Source organism: Neofelis nebulosa, chromosome 6, assembly GCF_028018385.1.
Source record: "Neofelis nebulosa isolate mNeoNeb1 chromosome 6, mNeoNeb1.pri, whole genome shotgun sequence".
Taxonomy (NCBI): domain Eukaryota; kingdom Metazoa; phylum Chordata; class Mammalia; order Carnivora; family Felidae; genus Neofelis; species Neofelis nebulosa.
Genome location: NC_080787.1, coordinates 26,091,298 through 26,113,822, shown reverse-complemented (window position 1 = coordinate 26,113,822; position 22,525 = coordinate 26,091,298). Strand labels below are relative to the sequence as shown.

General features: G+C 39.6%; 1 pseudogene; it reads right to left on the bottom strand.

The window, feature by feature from the left end:
- Positions 1-5,168: 5,168 nt before the first annotated feature.
- LOC131513421 (large ribosomal subunit protein mL42-like) lies at positions 5,169-5,600 on the bottom strand (annotated as a pseudogene).
- Positions 5,601-22,525: the final 16,925 nt, after the last annotated feature.

Below are 22,525 nucleotides of genomic sequence, written 5' to 3'. Positions count from 1 at the left end.
TGTTTTTGTAGGTACTCAGCTTTTATATGTATATAATCTATGACATTTTATCACATGTACAGATTTGTATACTACCACCACAATTTAGGTACAGTTGTTATTGCAAAGGAAGTAACTTGGGCTCCCCCGCTTTAAAACAAAAAAAAGTCAACCCCTCCTGTCCTCTTCCCTAATCTTGGGCAATTACTTATCTGTTTTTCATTTCTATAATTTTCTTTTTTCCAGAATGTCATATAAAATGGATTGGGTTTTTTCATTCAGTTCAATCTCCCCTTCCGTTTTTTTTTTTTTGTTTGTTTTTTTTTTTTTTTTGAGAGAGAGAGAGCAAGAGCAAGTCGCAGGGTGGAGGGGGAGAGGGGTAGAAAGAGAGAATTTTTTTTTAATTTTTAGAAGTTTTTATTTATTTTTGAGAGAGAGAGAGAGAGAACACAAGCAGGGGAGCAGAAGCAGAGAGAGAGAGGGAGACACAGAATCTGAAGCGGGCTCCAGGTTCTGAGTTGTCAGAACAGAGCCCGACTCAGGGCTTGAACTCACAAACTGTGAGATCATGACCTGAGCCAAAGTTGGATGTTTGACTGAGCCACCCAGGTGCCCTGAGAGAGAGAATCTTAAGCAGACTCCACGTTCAGCACAGAGCCTGATGTAGGGCTTGATCCCATGACTGTGGGATCATGACCTGAGCTGAAATCAAGGGTTGGATGCTAAACTGACTGAGCCACCCAGGCGTCTCAGTACAATCCTCTTAAGAGCCACCTAAGCTGTTGTACCAATAGCTCATTAAAAAAAAAAATTGCTGAATAGTATTCCATGCTATGGATGTACCAAAATTTGCTTAACTATTCACATATGGAAGGACATTTGGGTAGTTTCCAGTTTGGGGAACTTCATTACAAATAAAGTTGATATGAACATTTTTGTAAAGATTTTCATGTAAGCATAAATTTTGATTTCTCTAGAATAACTGCCTAGGCATGTGATTACTAGATTGTATGGCAAGTCTGTGTCTGACTTTTAAAAAAATGGCCACACTGATTTCAAGTACTGTACTGCTGTACTATTTTACATCCTCAGTAGCATGTGTGAAAGATCCTGTTTCTTTGCATCCTTACCAACATTTGGTGTCATCGGTCCTTTTACTTTTAGCTGTTCTGATAGATGTGTAGTGATGTATCATCAGCTTTCCATTTGCATTCTCCTCATGTCTAGTGATGGTGAACATGTTTTCATGTGTTTCTTTGCCATGCCCATTTCTTATTTGATGAAGTGTCTGTTCAAGTCACTTTCTCATTTTCTCCTTGGATTGCTTGTTTTCCTGCTGTTAAGTTTAGAGATTTCTTTGCATATGAATTTCTTTGGATATAAGTCCTTTGTTAAATTTGTGATTTGCAAATATTTTTTTCCACTTGGTGCCTTTTATTTTTATCCTCTGGACACCGTCATTTGTAAACAAAAGTTTTAAATTTCCATGAAATATAATTTATTTTTTTTTTGTTTTTGCTTTTATGGATAATGGTTTTGGGATTATGTACAAGAACTATTCACTGAACCCTAGGTCACAAAGAATTTCTGTTATGCTCTTTCTAAGAATTTTACAGTTATACATTTAGATACTATATAGGCTTTAAAAATAGAATTTTGATTTTTGATTAAAATGGGTGCATTATTTTCTTTTACTTTAGTCTTAGCTTTTGTTTTGTTAGTTTTAAAATAGCACAATTAAGTAACCTTTAATTTACCTATGTTTTGAGCATTATTTGCATGATCTTTCCTCTATTTAAATTATTCATCCAAGACACTTTTAACTATGCATCTCAGCGATACCTTTTGATACTTTGTATATTTCAATGTTTTTTATTTATTTGAATGACAATGTGGCTTTTCCTTCAATACTTTAAAAATGTAACTCCATTGTCTGCTTGTATCCAGTATTGCTGTTGGAAAACCTAGTGTCTATCTACCTCCCATACATGAGGCTGTATTATGTTTATACTTTAAGAATTTTTTCTGGGGCGCCTGGGTGGCGCAGTCGGTTAAGCGTCCGACTTCAGCCAGGTCACGATCTCACGGTCCGTGAGTTCGAGCCCCGCGTCAGGCTCTGGGCCGATGGCTCGGAGCCTGGAGCCTGTTTCCAATTCTGTGTCTCCCTCTCTCTCTGCCCCTCCCCCGTTCATGCTCTGTCTCTCTCTGTCCCAAAAATAAATAAAAAACGTTGAAAAAAAAAAATTTAAAAAAAAAAAAAAGAATTTTTTCTGGGGCGCCTGGGTGGCGCTAGTTGGTTAAGCGTCTGACTCTTGGTTTTAGCTCAGGTTATGCTCTCACAGTTCGTGAGTTAGAGCCCCATGTTGGGCTCTGTGCCTACAGCATGGAGCCTGGAGCCTGCTTTGAGTTGTGTCCCCCCCTCTTCTCTGTCCCTCCCCCGTTTGCACTCTGTCTCTGTCTCTCTCTAAAATAAATAAACATTAATATTAAAAAAAATTTTTTTCTTTGACCTTGATATTCTCAAATTTCACTAAAATATGTCTAGTTGGACATTTTCCTCATTGCTCTTCTCTGGAACCCTTTTCAGTCCAAAGTCTTTCTTTCCTAGTTTTTTAGTTCCAGGAAATTTAACTTCATTTCCTTCTCTCCATTTAAACTATTTCTCTCTTTTTAGATCTCCAATTATCTGGATATTAGAGATTACTTTTAGATTTTAACTTACTAGCCTTGGGGATTTGGAGGTGGAAGGATGGAAAAATGAATATCCTTGGTTAGTTGGTCTCTGTTTATTTTTCTAGCTCCTCACTAGTATAGGGCTCTATACTGCCTTTACTTTGCTTCAGTGGACACCTGGACCAGAAGTCTGAGTCACAATGGGACAGAAGGAAGATATGTTTGTTCCTTCAGGGAGGGCAAGGGAAAAACAAGACTAGAATGCCAATAGTTTCTTTTTGATTTTATTCTTCCTCAGTCTTGTCAGGATTTCTGGTCCACTGGCCACAGCCATCACTTAATCATCAGGTGTTCAGAACAAACCCTGTCATCTCAAGGTTTCTCCAAGTTTTCTCTCTAATTTCCTCAGTGTTGACCTTGAAGCTGGGGGCCAACAGTCTTGCTTGTTCAGCATCTTCTCAGGACTGGGATAATCTGGTTGCCTTTTGAGTATTGATTTACAGCTGAACTACAACATAGTTAGAGACAATGCTGCATGATTTCAATCATTTTTTGAGAAATTGTGTGTGTGTGTGTGTGTGTGTGTGTGTGTATACAAAATAATCATTGGTTTCAGTGTTTTGTAAATGTCCATTAGGCCAAGTTTTCTGATTGTGTTCCTCAAATATTTTGTATCCAGAGTGACTTTTTATGTGTTCATTTTTTTCATTTCCAAGAGAGATTTGTTGGAAATAGTGATGATTTTCAATTTGTCTATTTTTCCTTTTTTTAAAAAGTTTATTTATTGATTTTGAGAGAGAAGAAAGAGAGAGAGAGAGAGAGAGAGAGAGAGAGAGAGAGAGAGAGCACCAGCAGGGGAAGGGCAGAAAGAGAGGGAGAGAGAGAATCCCAAGCAGTCAGTGTGGAGCTGGATTTGGGGCTCCAACCCATAAACCATGAGATCATGACCTGAGTCAAAACCAAGAGTCTAACGCTAAACCGACTGAGCCACCCAGGCACCCCTTATTTTTCCTTTTAATTCAGTCGGCTTTTGCTTTGTAGAAGACTATGCTATTAGACACCTACAATAGGTGTCTGATTTTTTAATATCTTCCTAGTAATTTGAACCTTTATTATTGTTAAGTTTCTATCTTTATTAAATTTTTTTTTTGCCTTAAAGCCTACTTTTCCTAGTATCAATATAGCATCTAACATTTTTTAGGAGAATATTTGCATGTGTATTTTTTTCTATTCTTTTACTTTCAAATTACCTGTATCCTTTTATTTTAGACTTCTTTTGTAAACAACACATCCTTTGAAAAAGTCCAGTCTGACAATCTTTGCCTTTGAATTGGAGCCTTAAGTTAATTTACAGTTAGTATAAGTACCAATATATTTGGGTTTAAATCTACCATCTCCTTATATATTTTCTATTTATCTCATCTCTGCCATGTCCCTTTTTAATCTCCTCTGTTGCCTTCTTTTAGATTGATTATGCTTCATTACTTCATTTCCTCCCTTTATTATCTTGGAAGTTATATACTATTTATTATGGTTCTAGATCCCCTAGAAATTACCAAATGTGTGTTAAATTTATCCAAGTCCCATATAAATTATGCTGTTCTTTGATAACATAAATATTTTTGAAACTTTAACTGAATTGCTGCTTATCTCAATTTACGTAGCATCATTTTTGTACATCTTAATTCTCGTTATGTTTAAAACTTAATAGGACATTATTATTGTTCTATACATCCAGAATTTATTCATATTTGTCTACATATTTATCCACATATTTACCATTTTCATTGTTCTTCATTCCTTCTTGGGATCATTTTTGGGATCAGATCCTCTGACCTTCCATCTGGGATCATTTTTGTTTAGTGCAAGTCTTAAAATGACAAATTATTTCAGATTTTGTTTGTTTGAAAGTGGCTTTATTTCACTTTTATTCTTTTTTTAATGTTTATTTTTGAGAGACAGAGAAAGAGAGAGACAGAGAACAAGCAGGCAAAGGATAGAGAGAGAGGGAGACACAGAATCTGAAGCAGGCTCGAGGCTCTGAGCTGTCAGCACAGAGCCAGATGTGGGGCTCAAACCCACAAACTGTCATGACTTGAGCTGAAGTCAGATGCTTAACGGACTGAGCCATTCAGGCACCCTTATTTCACTTTTATTCTTGAAGGATATTTTCCTCCAATATACAATTCTAGCTTGTCAGTTTATTTCCGAGTTTTATAAATACCTCATTACCTGCTGACTTGTTTCTGTTGAGAGTCATTATTCTTAACTGTTATTCTTTTGATCACCATTAGTATTTATTTTCTAGCTGTGTTAGCTACTTTTTTCTTTGTCTTTGTTTTTTGGATTTTCATCATGCGCTTTGGTTTGAATTTATTTATTTATTTATTTATTTATTTATTTCTGAAAAAACATTTTATTATTGTCTTGCTACATAACAGTGAACATAACAGCATTTTGTCATATGGCAAATGAGATACAAGATAACATCCTTTCAATTCCTGAAAATCTCAATATCATCTGTCTTTTGGCGGATCCAGTTTCCTATGACTGAATCTATGATACAGACTATGAGGATACCGATGGTGCTAAGTAGTGAAGAACATTTCGCTAAGTTGTTCTATCATTGGTCCTTGCTCAAAGTGTTCATTTTTTTCTTCTAATATGGTTTTCAGCACTTGATCATGTGTTTCTTCATTATTATGCACAGGATCTGGCTGAGAGATAGGTTTTATAGGTTCATATGGAATGTCCACGGAAGGGTGGTATCATACTATTGTCCTGCCATCAGATGTCAAAGCAAGCTCTACTTTGCAATTATAGTCATCTGGAAGAGGAGAATATGTAGATTTATGACAAACACAATATAAATCTCTGTTTTGAATTGGAAATAACTGTTTCTAGATAGTTATAGTTGATATTACCCATTTTACTGATGCTAATGCCATGGTGAATCAAGATGCTTATCAAGTGGCATGAAAGAAGATGATTTGAAGAGAAACTGTTTTTCCAGGCCACCTGTTTTCATCCCTGATAGCCACTCACTGCAAGCCTGCCATCTTATGCATTTTTAAACTGTTCTGCTTGGGCTCCTTAAGACGTCTGTGTTTTAATGCCACTATCTCTTCAATTATTGCTTCTTTTCTAAGTATACATATATTGCCCTCCCACCCTTCCCCAAATGTTCTATGGGTTACTCTTTCATATTTCCATCCTTTTGTTTTACCATGTCTCATTTTATATATTTTCTTCTATTTTCCATTTCATAAATTCTATCTTTATCTGTATCTATATTGTTGTTAAACTAATCCAGTAAATTTTTAATTTTAACCATTATTCTTTTTAAAGTTTATTTATTTAGAGAAAGAGCACAAGTGGGGGAAAGGGAAGAGAGAGAGGGAGAGACAGAATCCCAAGCAGGCTCTGTGCTGTCAGCACAGAACCCAACTCGGGGCTTGATCCCGTGAACCACAAGATCATGACCTGAACCAAAATCAAGAGTCAGATGCTTAACCAACTGATTCACCCTGGTACCCCATTGATCATTATTCTTAAAAACAATTGTAGAAGAATTTCTAGCAGGGTCTTCTTTTTAATAAACTTTTACTTTTATTTTATTTTTTTCCTTTTATAAATTTAAATTTTAGTTAACATATAGTGCAGTATTGGTTTCAGGGGTAGAATTCAATGATTCATCACTTACATACAACATCCAGTGCTCATCACAAGTGCCCTCCTTAGTACCCATCACCCAACTAGCCCATCCCCCACTCTCTTCCCTCCATCAACCCTCAGTTTGTTCTCTATCATTAAAGGTCTTTTGGGGGCGCCTGGGTGGCGCAGTCGGTTTAGCGTCCGACTTCAGCCAGGTCACGATCTCGCGGTCCGTGAGTTCGAGCCCCGCGTCAGGCTCTGGGCTGATGGCTCGGAGCCTGGAGCCTGTTTCCGCTTCTGTGTCTCCCTCTCTCTCTGCCCCTCCCCCATTCATGCTCTGTCTCTCTCTGTCCCAAAAATAAATAAAAAACGTTGAAAAAAAAAAATTAAAAAAAAAAAAAAAAAGGTCTTTTGTGGTTTGTTTCCTTCTCTTCTCTTTTTGTCCCGCTTCCCATATGTTCACCTGTTTTGTTTTTTAAATTCCACATGTGAGTGAAATCATATAGTATTTGTCTTTCTCTGATTGACTTATTTTGCTTAGCTCCATTCTCATCAAAGTTTTACTTTTAGAAATGTTTAGTTTTGAACAGATTTACAGAAAAAATTGTTCAGGCAGTACAGAGAATTACCATATACCACACACCCACTTTCTCCTATTGTTAACATCTTACATAGATATGGTATATTTCTTATAATTATTAAAGGTCATATTTTATTCAGATTTCCTTTGTCTTTACCTCATGTTCTTTTGCTGTTCTAGAACCCCATTTAGGATACCACATTACGTTTAGTTGTTATAGCTCTTTGGATCATCATGGCTATGGCTGTTTCTCAAACTTTGTTTTTGATGACCATGACAGGTTTGAGGATTGATTACTGGTCAGGTGTTTTATATACTCTCCTTAAATTGAGATTTGTCTTATGTTTTCCTTATGACTAGTCTGTAGTTAAGAAGTTTTGAGAATAAGACCATGGAGGTAAAGTGCCATTCTTATCACTTACTATCAACATGTATGCAATGGACTGAATGTTGTGTCCCCCTCAAACTCATATGTCAAAGCCCTAACTCTCAATGTGATAGTATTTGGAGATGGGATTTTTGGGAAATAATTAGGGTTAGATGAGATCAAGAGGGAAAGACCCTCATTATAGTATTAATGTCTTAATAAAGAGGCACCAGAGATTTTACTCTTTCTTTCTCCCCAACTGTGCACAAACACTTGGGGAGGAAGAATGAGTAAAATGAGCACTGAGTAAGAAAGTAGCTACCTACAAGGTAAGAGAAAAGACCTCAGAATGAAATATACCTTTCTGGAATCTTGACCTTGGACTTCCCAACATCCAGAACTTTGAGAAACAAATTTCAGTTGTTTAAGCCATTGGTCTATGGTATTTCATTATGGCAGCCTGAACTAAGATGATGACTTAATCACTGTCCATGTTAACCTTGATCATCTGGCAGAGGTAGTGTTTTTGAGGTTTCTCCACTATAAAATGACTAATTTTGTATCCTTTTCCCTTCATCCTCTTTGTCAAGAAGCCATTATACACAGCCCACACTTGAGGAGTGTGGATTATGCTCGACCTCTTTGACAGTATCTACATAAATTATTTGGAATTTTTCTGCATGGAATATTTGTATTTTGTTGTTCACTTATTCACTTATGAAAGCCTTTTTCCCCCCCATTAGTGAGGACTCACTGATATTTAACTTATGATTTCACAGTGTTAAATACTACTTTACTTATTTTATTGCTCAAATTGTTAAACTTTCACTGCTGTGAACTGTTTCAGTTGGGTCTTGTGTGCCTTTAAATACCCCATAGTTGTTGACCTTTTTTTTTTTTTTTATTGGAGTACTTCTTTGCTTTCTGGCATACAAATGCTCCAGGATCATCTTATCTATTTTCCACCCCTGTCCTAGAATCAACTATTTCTTTAAGGCATTCTGGTTCCTTTTATTGTAGAATGGTGTTAGAAACCAAAATCTAAGCACTTGGTGTGCTTGCTGCAACTGAGGTGTTAATTCTTCCAGGCTCTTTCATCTGATTTAGCAATAAAATACATATAAAATATATGTGTATATGCACAGATGTATAAATATTTGGCTATGTAACCATTTGTGTTAAGTCATTAAGTCAAATGTGAGTTCATACTAATGTCTACAACTCTAATCCATTACCATATAGATCTTTTTGACCTCCTCCCCATGCTTCTCTGTAACCTCTCACTCCAACAATGAGAAACATTACTCCTACCATCTCTAACCCAGTTACTTAATTGTTCAGTTCTAGTATACATGTATAGTGGCCTCAGAATGGTCAGCCTGCAGGGGTGCCTGGGTGGCTCAGTTGGTCAAGCATCTGACTCTTGATCTCAGCTCAGATCTTGATCTCAGGGTCATGAGTTCAAGCCCCACAGTGGGCTCTATGCTGGGAGTGAATCTACTTTAAAAAGTTAGACCTTTCTTTTGAGACACCTGGGTGGCTCAGTTGATCGAGTGTCTGACTTTTGATTTTAGCTCAGGTCATGGTGCCAGGGTCATGGGATTGAGCCTTGTATTGGGCTCCATGCTGAGCATGGAACCAGCTTGAGATTCTCTCTCTCTCTCTCTCTCTCTCTCTTTATCTCTCTCTCTTTCTGCCCTCTTTCCTACTCATACTCTCTCTTGCTTTCTCTCGCTCTCTCTCTCAAAAAAAGAAAGAAATGTTAACGTGTACTCCCATGGGAAACACCCTGAGTACTGTGCTTATGTAGAGTTCTTATTGCTTTTAGTCTCACAGACTCCACTCAGTTCAAAGTTACTGAGATCAACGTCTTTTTGCACCATTCCCTTCAGTGAGATTATTTCATAGATTTGTAATACAGTTAGACTCTTTTGTCATATTCTGTATTCCATCTTGGATTCCTCAACCTCCTAAATGATTTTTTAAAAGATTTTATTTTTAAGTAATCTCTATACCCAACATGGGTTCTAACTCACAACCCTGAGATCAAGAGTTGCATGCTCCACCAACTGAGCAATCAGGCACCCCATAAAGGATTTTTAAAAAATTTTTTACACATTAAGGCTCACTTTTTGTACCATAAAGTTCTATGCATCTTGACAAATGAAAATTGAAATGGACTGACTTCTGTGCTGCTTTACAATTCTTGTGAAAAGAATAAGTTCAGTTAGCTAATTCTTAACTCAGGGATCACCGTGAAAGCCTGAGGGCCCCCATGGAATCATTCTGTACAATGGAAATATAACATGAACTACATATATTATTTTATATCTTCTAGTAGCCTCAAATTAAAAAATAGAAATAGGTGAAATTAATTTCCGTAATATATTTTATTTAACCCAGTGTATCCAAAATATTGTAATTTCAACATGTACATATAAAATAAGCTACTTTACATTTTTGGACTAAGTTTTCAAAATCAAGTATGTATTTTACACTTCTAGAATATCTCAGTTTGTAATAACAACATTTCAAGTCCTCATTAGATACTTGTGGCTAATGACTACTGTACTAGACAGTTGAATATTTAAAGAGAACCTTTTATTCAATAACCTTATTTCAGAATGTGCTGAAAATGGGACCCAGAATTTAATTTTAAGGATATCAGAGCTACCAGAGTGAATGCATAGGCTTGAATAATCTCAAATGTGAAAGTTAGGACCTTGATAGGAAAAGAGTGGTGCGTTTCACCTGAGATGAGACATTTGGGTAGATGAATCTGATAATATTTAACCTGGAATTATCTGGAACCTTCCAGGCCAGCAGAAACATTTCCCTCCCCATGCAACCTCCCTTTGAAGATGTTAGAGACTGCAAAAACCCCATCCAAGGCAGGTGTATTATTCTCAACCTTTAGACCTGCCTCACCTCACTGCCTTCGGAACAATAAATTAGGGTCAAGGTGCATACAACCTCAGTAAGAAATATAGTCCCTACTCCAGGGCAAAAAATGCACTCACCCAAGGAATTACAAGACGTGGAAAATATATAACAGTGTGAACTGGCAATACACAAGTGGAAGCGGGTATTGAAAGTGGTAGATGAGGGAGGGTGGAATAAAGTCGATGAGGGTGACTTTACTGCCATGGGACTCCTGTGGCTAGGGATTTAAGATCCTAGGAAGGAGTCCCAGAGCCTGTGCTGACATGCACTGGGGTGGCTCTGTGAAGCTTGCACACAATGCTGGTATAATCAATCCAGCTGGAGATACCTGAACTTCCTTGACAGAGCAGCACAGAAGAAATCAGAAGGCTCAAGGAGGTGTATGTATTAGAAGGCATTTGTTGCATGAGACCAAATGCCTTACCACTTGGATGTATTCTCCAGGAGAGCCCAGCTGACCTGGTCTTCACTAAGGCAAATGCACTTTGGATATAAATTTTGTCTTTTCTGTACACATTTCAAATATTTCCCCATAACTATTACTTTCTTTTTTGACTTTGTCTGTGATGTCTTCTGCTATGAAAAGTCTATAATTTTCAAGTACTCAGGTTTGTCCATATCTTCATGTTTGGCTTCTGGATTTTGTATCTTATAAATAACCTCACCACCTATTGCTTATGAAACTATTAATTTTTTAGCATTGAAAATGGATTTGTATCTGATATGATTACTAATAACAGCTATGCTTACTCAGGAGCTTTTTATCCTGCCATCCACTTATTCAAAAGTTAAGAATTGTCATCTTGGTTCTCTTTTCTAAAGCTGACCTGATTCCATGGAAGACACAGGTATCTCTCCCTTTTTGCTGCTTTGCATTTTGTTGATGCATGCAGTCAATATGTCCTAATAGAGACACATATAGTGTGGGCTATATTATACTTTTCTCCATCTTTGCTTGAGCATCTAATGGTCTCCCCTGGTGATTCTGATCATGTCTGGATAATGAAGATGACAGAACATGTTTGGTCCATGTATAGTCTTCATAGAGGCAGGCTTTTGTTCTATGAATCACTACAGAAACACATTTTACCCCCCAAAAAAATGGGACTGTTTGAGCATAGTTTAGTATTCTAATATTTAAGTTTTTGTATGCTTGGAATCTTTGATGCTGTATGGAAGGTGACTTTACCCAGAAGGTACTTGAGAATCACATGCTTTACTGACTGAGTCAGCCCGGCGCCCCAACTTTAAGGGAATGTGATTTCTGGCCACAAGTTTGTGTGAGGTCTGGCTTGGAGATCTCAAGATCTCTGACGATAGATTCTCTGAGGATGTCATTTTCTCTTCCATCCAACCTTCCTTGCATTTGAAGAAACAAGTATATGCCTATGTTGTAAGAAAATTATAAACAGCATGTTTCAGTGATCAAAGGGAATGTGACATTTATGTCACTGATATAACCATGAGATCGCAGGGCACATTCACTGTGGGTTGTACAGTTTCTCAGTGCATCAAGGATCTTCTAGTGGGACCCTGCCTCTGCAATCGAACTTTCTATCATGCAGAGTTAAAATATGGTTGAACTCATAGTGCATCTTTTAAGTAGGGCTTTTTTTTTTTTTGAGAGAGAGAGAGAGGGAGGGAGAGAGAGAGAGAGAGAGAGAGAGAGAGAGAGAGAGAATGAGCAGTGGTGGGTCAGAGAGAGAGGGAGACACAGAATCTGAAGCAGGCTCCAGGCTCTGAGCTGTCAGCACAGAGCCCAATGCGGGGCTCGAATTCAGGAGCCGTGAGATCATGACCTGAGCCGAGGTCGGATGCTTAACCGACTGAGCCACCTAGTTGCCCCAAGTAGGACTTTTTTTAAAAACTAAAAAATAAAGCATTGCCATAATAAAATAAATATTCATTAAATGAGAATTATCTACTTTTACATATTTGGATAAAATTGTTTTCTTTCTTTCTTTCTTTCTTTCTTTCATTTATTTATTTATTTATTTTAAGAGGGTGAGTGAGAGAGACAGCAAGCATGTGAGCAGGGGAGGGGCAGAGAGAGAATCCCAAGCAAGCTTCACTTTCAGCACAAAGCCAGATGTGGAGCTCAATCTCACCACTGTGAGATCATGACCTGAGCTGAAATCAAGAGTTGGACGCTTAACCAACTGAGCCACCCACATGACCCTGGAATAAGATTTAAATACAAAGCATTTGGGATAAGATTTAAAGAAAAATAACAAGACAAATGAGTGGATTTTTCTTAAACTCAGTTCTAAATAATTTCTCAGACTTCTTCCCCAGGACGGCCTCTGAAAGGTTGAAAGTATTGTAGATTACTTTTATATACTTTTAGAATTGGAGGCTTTTTTGCTTTCAATGAATTGTTCACAATGATTTCTTAGACATTAGGCTAATGTTGAATTATGAAACATTATGCTGCTACTAAAGTTTTTCATTTTTGCTTCATTTTAATGGTACCCTCTTGTCCTCTGGTTTCAGCAGGGGTGAAAGCTTCCCCTGACCATCAGCGTCCTGTGGCCACACAGGAAAGAGAATCTACTTCTTTCAACACTGCGTGTTTTCTTCCTGCTCCTAAAGATTGTGTAATTTTTTAAATAGTTCAACTGATACATCTGTTTGAAGTGTCATTTTATCAGATAAATATTTTTTCCAACTGTAATTTTGAAAAAAATGTGATTATATCTTCAAGAGTTTATGGTGCTCTGGTACTGAGACAGTCCTGATATGGAAGCCAGGCTGGTCACAAATGCCACCAATTATTTTGTGAGAAGGGTGGGAGGTGAGCTTGGTTGGCAGCACAGCAGCCACCACAAGAGAATTCTCTCTCTTCCTCTCTATCCTGGTGTGAGGCTTGGCTCCAGAATAATCTTTTTTAAAATGTTTATTTATTTTTTATAGACATAGTGTGAGCAGGAAAGGAGTAGAGAGATGGGGACAAATGATCCAAAGCGGGCTCTGCACTGACAGTAGTTTGTGGGACTTGAACTCATGAACTGTGAGATCATGAACTGAGCCAAAGTCAGATGCTCAACTGACGAAGCTAACCAGGTGTCCCTCCAGGACAATTTTTTTTAAAATATGAAATTTATTGTCAAATTGGTTTCCATACAACACTCCGTGCTCATCCCAACAGGTGCCCTCCTCAATACCCATCACCCATCCTCCCCTCCCTCCCACCCCCCATCAACCCTCAGTTTATTCTCAGTTTTTAAGAGTCTCTTATGGTTTGCCTCCCTCCCTCTCTAACTTTTCTTTCCCTTCCCCTCCCCCCATGGTCTTCTGTTAAGTTTCTCAAGATCCACATATGAGTGAAAACATATGGTATCTGTCTTTCTCTGACTGACTTATTTCACTTAGCGTAATACCCTCCAGTTCCATCCGCGTTGCTGCAAATTGCAGGATTTCATTCTTTCTCATTGCCAAGTAGTATTTCATTGTATATATAAACCACATCTTCTTTATCCATTCATCTGTTGATGGACATTTAGGCTCTTTCCATAATTTGGCTATTATTGAAAGTGCTGCTATAAACATTGGGGTACATGTGCCACTATGCATCAGCACTGCTGTATCCCTTTGGTAGATTCCTAGCAGTGCTATTGCTGGGTCATACGGTAGATCTATTTTTAATTTTTTGAGGAACCTCCACACTGTTTTCCAGAGTGGCTGCACCAGTTTGCATTCCCACCAACAGTGCAAGAGGGTTCCCGTTGGTCCACATCCTTGCCAGCATCTATAGTCTCCTGATTTGTTCATTTTAGCCACTCTGACTGGCGTGAGGTGGTATCTGAGTGTGGTTTTGATTTGTATTTCCCTGATTTGGAGCGACAATCTTTAAGATAACTTTTTGCATAGACTTCTTTTCTGTTTATGGGTATAAAGAAGCTCTTGGTAAAAATCTCCCTATAGGGTATAGAATCGGTAAGGCAGTAACCTTCTCTGCCTTCTATTTTCAGACCGTGGAACCTTCTTACCCTCCTCACTCAGGGGAGAATTGGTACAACACTTTTGGCTGCTCTGCCTGATTCCTGGTTCCTTAGAGCCTGGTTTTTTCGAGTCACCTTTCCAGTGTGGGTCAGGTCATTGTGCTACGGGTCAGTTCTGATTCTGGGTGATGGTCTTTTTTCTGTTTCCAGGAGCCTCTGACAGGGTTTGCCTGTAGTCCACCTCTGGACAACCTGCTATATATGTGAACTTGGAATCCACTCTACAGCCTGCATACACCACCTTCTAGAGACAGGTGGGTATGGTACACTTCCCTGAAGGCCTAAATTTGGGGTTGTTAGTAGGAAGCCCATTAGGCCTCAAATTAAGCCATCTTCACTACTTCAGTTTTTATTAGAGCTTTGCTATGAGTTGTCTAGTGTTTGCCCAGATTAATGGAGCTCTTCTCTTCTCTGTTTTCCATCAGCTTTGTGTTTCTGTGCGTACTCTTCTCAGAACCTTATGTCTTTCCTTATTTCCTTGAGTGAGGTAGGTTTTGGGTGAGAAAGCAGTTTTTGGCAAATCTTAACTATAAGCAAAATTCTTTTGATGATTAACATGCCTGAGTGCTGGGCTAAGCAGAAGTTCCTAAGCTACTTTTCCCACTGCATCCGTAGAAGCAAACCTGGAGTCAGACATGCTTAGTTTCCCCCTATTACAAAAGGTTTCTGGTAAACCACCAGAAGCTAGGACAGAGGCATGAGACAGATTCTCCCTCACAGCACTCCGAGGGAATCGACCCACTGACACCTTGATCTCGTACTTACAGCCTTCAGAAGTTGGAGACAATACATTTCTGACTTTTTAAAAAAAAAGTTTTTATTTATCTTGAGAGAGAGAGAGAGAAAGAGAGGGGGGGTGAGGGGCAGAGAGAGGCGGGTAGAGAGAGAATCCCAAGCAGGCTCCGCGTTGTCAGCGCAAAGCTGGATGTGGGGCTCGAACTCACGAACCATGAGATCACGAACTGAGCCAAAATCAAGAGTTGGATGCTTAACCCACTGAACCACCCAGATACCCAATAAATTTCTGTCTTTGAAGACACCCAGTTTGTGTCACTCTGTTAAGGCAGCCCTCGCAAGTAGTCCAAGGGGCAAATGACACCACTGAGGGTGGTGCTTCATGGAAGGGAATCAGTCTTGGTGCAGGAAGTGAGCTGGCCAGGGAACTGAGCTGAAGGAAGGGCTTATCACCTTGCCTGTGGCCACAGGGCCACTGGGATGAGGCTCTGAGGCCTGGGGAATCCGGACCTGCTTCCACTTGTGGTAGAAACTCATATTCTCCTCTGACCACAGAAGGCGGGCTGAAGTTGTGGGCTGGGGCTGTAGCTGTATATTGTTTTCTGGGCTGAATATGGCATTTCCCTTCTATTACTTCATTATTTCTTTCCAGAAAGTCTCACTAAAACTTTATAGCACAGAATCTGTGTAATGTGAGAAATGGTACCCCACATTTGGGATGCAGGGGCTCAACAGAAAGCAAGAGAAGAGGCCCCTGAGTTTTGTGTGAGCAGCGGGGGAATTTGAGGGCCATGGTAATGGCCTGTTTGAGGTAGCCCTTAGGGAAATGCTCAGAAATAGCCAAGGGAACTCTTTGGGAGTTGTTATTTGGTAATTCACACCAATAAATATTGCTAAATTTAACAATGTATATAACTAAGACATAGTCAATTAGATGAGGGGACGGTGTTGCTCATATGATGTGTAAAGAGGTTGCTTCCAGGCTTAAATTTTATTATTGCAATTAAATAAAAATGTTACCAAGCAGTGAAGAGCTGTCATGTGCCACAGACTTTCTTCTGCAGGTGAGGGAAAGCCGCCTTGGGACCCTTAGGGGAGGCAGTTGCAGGCAATCTAGTGCTGCTCTTCAGAAGCAGGGGTAGACTGACATCTGTAAGAAGTGACAGCTGGTATCATCTGCAGAAGACACAGTTTTCACATATGAAAAACCAGTGAGGGCCTCTGGTGGGGGCGGGGGGAGCTGGTGGATTCCTAAGATTCTTTCCAGCACTACAAATCCATGATTCTGGACCAGTAGGCATCAGTCTGGCAATGTGGGACTATTTAGTTTTAAGACAGTCCACCCCACACATCTCAAGAGCCCAAGAGAGTGTGAAGTATTAAGGTGCCATGAGTAGAACTAAAGAAGCCTTCAGTGAGCATCTTCTAGAAGACAGGTGCCATCTGGAGGTGTATAGTATATGGAGGTGAACAAAATGCACCCAGATTCGACCTCATGCCTCCTTTGGTATAGTGGGAGAGACACGGGTAAACACACTGATGAATGATTCTGATCTATGAAAGGTGCTCTCAGTTTCTCAAAGCATAAGAAGGAAGAACCTGGAACCTATGTGACATTGGGGGATTGTATCAGCTTTCCTAGGGCTGCTGTAACAGATTACCATAAACTGCGTGGCTTAAAACAACAGAAACTCATTGTCCCACAATTCTGGATGCTGGAAGCCTAAAATCAAGGTGTCCTACAGCCGTGCTCCCTCTGATGGCTTTTGAGATGACTCCTTTGCTCTCTTCCAGCCTCCGGTGGTTGCCTGGCTATCCTTGGCCTTCTCTGGTTTGTAGTTGCCTTCAACATCAACCTGCCTCATGTGGCATGTGTGTCTGTGTCTTTGAATCTTTCTCTTATGGCACTGGTCATTGGGTTTAGGGGACATCCTACTCCAGCATGACCTCACCTTAACTTGGTTACATCTGCAAAGGCCCTATTTCCAAATAAGGCCACATTCACAGGTATCTGGGGTTAAGACCTTTATGGGGACACAATTCAACCCACCCTAGTGATTGTGGATGTTTTCTCCTAGGAGATGGCACTTAAGTTGGGACTTTAAGAAAAAAATGAGAAAGGTGGGCAAAGAACCAGGGGAAGACCATTCCAGGAAAAAAATTAAAGCTGTAAACTTGAGGTCTGTTTATTACTTGAGGGAAAGATCTTGCATGTGTGAGAGTCTAAAACAGCATGGACTGTGAAGGTGGAGTATAGTGAAAGGGACAGTGGTACCAGATGAGTTTGGAAAGTAGCTGGGATCAGATTAGTCAGGGCCTTGCAGTTCATCATAAGGAATTTGGATTTTATTCCAAGGGCTATGGGATGCCACTTAAAGGTTCCAATGGAAGGCAGTGTTATGTGTTAATGGTAGAGGTAGAGACATGATCTGATCTGGTCTGGATATAGCACTGAATCTCTATAGGGCATAGACTGAGTGGGGCCAGGGAGGAGGCAAGGAGGCCATGCAGGAACTATTGAAGTGGCAGGTGGGGAAAGACAGTGGTGGCTATGAAAATGGAAAGAAGTAGATGGATTCCTGAGACATTAAGACACTGAATCATTAGGATTGATTTGGATTGATTGATTGATTGATTGATTTTTTTAATGCTTATTTATTTTTGAGAGAGAGAGAGAGAAAGCAGGGGAGGGGCAAAGAGAGAGGTAGACACAGAATCCAAAGCAGGCTTCGGGCTCTGAGTTGTCAGCACAGAGCCTGATGCGGGGCTCGAAATCATGAACTGTGAGATCATGACCTGAGCCGAAGTTGGAAGCTCAACTGACTGAGCCACCCAGGCACTCCTGGATTGATTGACTTTTAATATAGGTCTTGACCTAAGGACGGTTGTTTATGCTCATTGTATTTTGTTTAAGAAAGCAGGCAAATGTATAATATGTTTTTTAAAAGTTTATTTATTTATTTTGAGAGAGAGTGCGCCCACACACATGCACAAGTTGGGGAGGGGCAGAGAGAGAGAGAGAGCGGTGTCGGGGGGTGGTGGTGTGGACAGAGGATCTGAAGTGGGCTCATGCTGACAACAGAGAGCCCAATGCGGGTCTTGGATTCATGAACTGAACTATGAGATCATGACCTAAGTCTAAGTTGGGCGCTCAACCAACAGCCAACCAGATGCCCCTGTTTAATATGTTTTTAAAGGAATTTTCACAAACATGAAAAAATCCTAAAAAAATAAAGCTTGTGTTCAACTCCCATTTTCAGAGAAGTTAATAATTGTAGAATACTGTATTTCCTCATATTGTTGGAAAGACAAGGCATTTTGTTAATTAAAAGTGCCTTAGAAAATTGATTTGAATATTTTCCCATGAACTGATCTCTAAATTATGAAACCATGAAGAACCATAAATTGCAGAAAACTTTAGCTATGGAAACAAGTATTTTCTTCACAAAGGCTTCCCAGTCTAATATTTATTTCTTTAGATACATGACCAAAGCTAGCGTGAGATCATCTCTCGCCCAGTCTTTTAGGAGCATACTGGCTGCATAGTTAAGTGAAGTTTTAGTCACAGGCAAGTACCTAAAAGGAAATTCTTGTTTCCACTCATCAAGAAGTAACTACCATTTCTAGGATAGTCATAGAAAGGAAATTGCTATCTCCACTTACATGTTCTCCAAACAACAATAAAATATTTATTAGCCGCAAACTAAAAGGACAGACTACTCTTTAGACCTCTAGAGCTTTATTGAGCTTTACTCCCTATGGCCTAATTGTTTGGTGTCTTGTCACAAAACAGGATAAAATGTACCAAAATTTTGTGACAGATTGTTCCTAGTCATAATCTGCCTTGAATTGAGCCTGAAGTTGAAGAGACATTTATATTCCCCATTAAATGATGGTGGTGATGGCATTTTAATGGAAAAGTTGGAAGGTGGTTTTATTAATATATATATTTTATTGGTTTAAAGTAGAACTCCTTAATAATATTGGTATTGGAAAATAGGGTCTGTCTTATTGGAGCGCCTTATGTTTCTTAAGGAATAGAGACAAGGTGGGCATGACATGACTGACCAGTAGTTTATCCAACTTTCTGTCATTCTGTGGCATCCAATGAATTGTTGATAATGCTCCTTCAGCCTGACGTTGGTGGTGAAGAAACATCTTTCTTCTTTCCCTCCCTTCTTTTTTTAATATGATGCTTGAGTTTTATTATATGCATATATGAATAAATAACTATTAGCCTCAAGAAACTGGCTGTGTCCTAGAAATATGTCTTAGGTAATATGTCATGAAATTGAGTGCCCAAGAAGCAATTTTATAATGGAGATGACCAGATAGTGAAAGCTCCACCTCAGGTCAGGCAGGTGAGAGAAAATTTTTGTACTCATCGGCAAAAAGTCAATGTTAGCCTGACATTCAAATCCAAAGACCCACGTTGGTCAGCCTAGGTTCCCTTCCTTGCCTGTGGCTTTCCTGTCTGAGTCCAGACCTTCATGACAACATACTTCATCAGGTTTTTTCAACACCCTCCAACACCACCTGCACTGGGGAGGGCCCAAAGAGGTGACTTTGCAGCAAAGTGCTCCCCCACCTGCCAGAAAGTTGCTTGTATCCCAAGTCTGTCTTGTGTTCATCACACTGAATTGAAGTGAACAAGAGATATCAGCCATTTTTTTTTCTCAAAACTTGCCTATTGGTTGCAGAAGAGTGTTTGAAATTCTTTACTCAAGAATCTGTTGGAGCAGCAGATGTGGATGGAGGGAGGAAGGTTGTGGTGAGTGTAATAGACATTTTTCTTTTTCAGAGCTGGAGACAAAGAAAGTTTACCTCTGCTTGGCAATGTAGGTGTATAAATGTGATGGACTCTTAAGTGACGTTTTGGAATGTCGGGGAAGCTTGGTAAATGAGACTCTAGTTCACTCTCTTCTCTATTAATCCAAGATAGAAATGTTGGCCTGCTTGCCTGTAAATATTGACATTACCCTTTCTGCCCCACTGCTGATGTTGCTCTAAGGCCATTACAAAACACTTGGAAAATGGGTACACATCCCCCAGTCTAGGGGAGTAAGATTGCTCAAACAGCATGTATTTATCGTGACCCCCCCCCTTTTTTTTTATCTCCTACACTTCCCAGCCTTGTGAGAGATATAGAAGAATGTTGTTCTTTTCTTGTCTCCTTTTGATGGTATAAAAGACTGATGTCTCCCCCCACCTTTTTTTTTTTATTCTTTGTGAACATTAGAAAAAATTAGCAAATGGTAAGAGACAGGATGTAACTCAGGTGATTCAGGCTGGGTTTAATTCAGAAAAGAGGAAGTTCACTACAGACCCATGTTGTTGGAAAGATTTTTTTCTTCTCTCTCTTGCCACATACTAGATGAAATACTAATCTTTTGGGCCCCAGGGATTTCCTGGGCACATCTCATGCCCTCCCTTGCCACATTTTATAATGATGATAACTAGGGCGACTGGACATCCTGGTTTCACCAGCACATTCCTGATGTATATCTCTTATTCCAGAATAATTATTAATAGTTCCCCTTTTAACTCCCCAAGGTCACAGTTTAGATTATAAATATAACTCAAATATGAACTGAGGACCACGTGGCCCAGGCTTTATTTTTTTATACTTTTGCATTCAAATAAGCACAATCTAGTAACTAAAAATAATTAAAAATATTTCTTGTGTCTCAGGAAGAACATTAAAGGTGATCTATGTCATAACCTTCAGTGACATTCTTCAGAAGTTTATTTCCCCTCGTCCCTAAGTGCTCTTGATAGCAGTGGCTGCTCTAAAGCTTTTCAAACAAAACACTCCTAACTTTCCTAACACCCAGAAAACACCTTTTGGTTTTGTCCGTCTTGCTTCTCTTAGCTTTTTAAAGTTTTTTTTTTTTTGGGGGGGGGGTTGTCTATGTGGCTTCTCTTTTCTCTATCCATTCCCTTAATCCTGCTTCACAACACTGCTGAAGCCAGTCAGGCAAAGATAGAACTCTTTCCAGAGGGTGATGGAGGGAAAGAATCTGAACTGGACAGACAAAATTGTTTTGAGTAGGCTGGATGTGGGGGGGGAGGGAAGCCTGGGAAGTCTCACTGATGGCTAAATCTGATGTCTGTCACAAGGTGCCTGAGAGTGAGGCTTTGAGTTCTGCATCAGAGTGGGTGGCACAATGCTTGGCACCAAGAGGTATTCAAAAATGTGAGTGAATGGAAGTGAATTGAAGAGGATTTTTACCTGGCCTAGAAGGAAGAGCAATATCTGAGTAGGTGTAGAGGCAGTAGGAGAACATCCCATGGAAATAAGAATCAGAGTGTGGGTAGTTGTGGGTTTATATGTGTGTGGTGGGCTGTGAAGAAGACTAGAGAGATGGCATTGGAGCCTCTCAGAAGGGAAAGGAGAAGAATTTTATTGCCTTCCAAAAGGAGAGACAGCTCAAGAGGAGCCCTGGAAGTCTGGGAGAGGACTGTGTAGTAGAAAGCCAAGGTCAGTTCGTGAAGTAGGGAATGACCTGGTAGAAGTCATATTTTATTTATTTTATTTTATTTTATTTTATTTATTGTATTTATTTTTAAGTTTATTTATTTATGTGTGTGTGTGTGAGAGAGAGAGGGAGTGAGAGAGAGAGAGAGGGAGAACGTGTGCACATGCAAACAAGGGAAGGGCAGAAAGAGAGAGACAGAGAGAATCCCAAGCAGGCTCTGTGCTGTTAGCACAGAGTCCAAAGTGGGGCTTGATCCCACAAACTATGAGATCATGACCTGAGCCGAAATCAAGAGTTGCCTAACTGACTGGGCCACCCAAGTGTCCTGAAGTTATAATTTAGATTAATTTGCCAACTTCATTTTGGGTAGTTAATATGCTTGGTATATTGGATTGCATTGTGATGGGTGAAGAGCATATAGTACATGGAAGGAGCTCAGCAAATTATGGCTAACATCATCACCCCCACCACCATCACTGTCATCTTCATCACTGCCACCACCATCATCACCACAACTGTCACTACCACCATCATCAACCCCATCCCCATCATCATCTTTATCACTGCCACCATCATCATCATCACCATCCCCATCATCACCATCATCATCACCACCATCATATCCTCACTGCCTCCACCATCATCACCACCACAACTGCCACTACCACCACCATCATCATCTTCATCCTCATCATCAACACCATCATTATCATCCTCACTCTCATATCATCTTGATCATTTGGAAAGTCTTGAGGCAGAGAGATAAACTGGTGAGTTGCTTAAGGGAAGTATTTAATAGAAAAACTTCTCTGGGAAGAAAGGAAGGGCTGTGTGGAGAGGGAGGAGGGAGAGGAAGAGGGAGGAGACACCTTCTATGGGGTTCCCTTGGGTAAAGTTAGGATGAGAGAGGTAATCAGAGGCAAACTGATTTTGGCTCAGCATTAATACACTTCCTCATATTCAAAATGCCTAAGCATTAAATAGATTATCTCACCAGGAAGTGAGCTCCCTGATGCTGGGAGAGCCAACCAGAATCTTGGTGATTATGTTCCAGGATGTTACAGATGCTTTAACAAACATGTGGAAGAGAGGATTTATTTCCTCTGAGATCCTT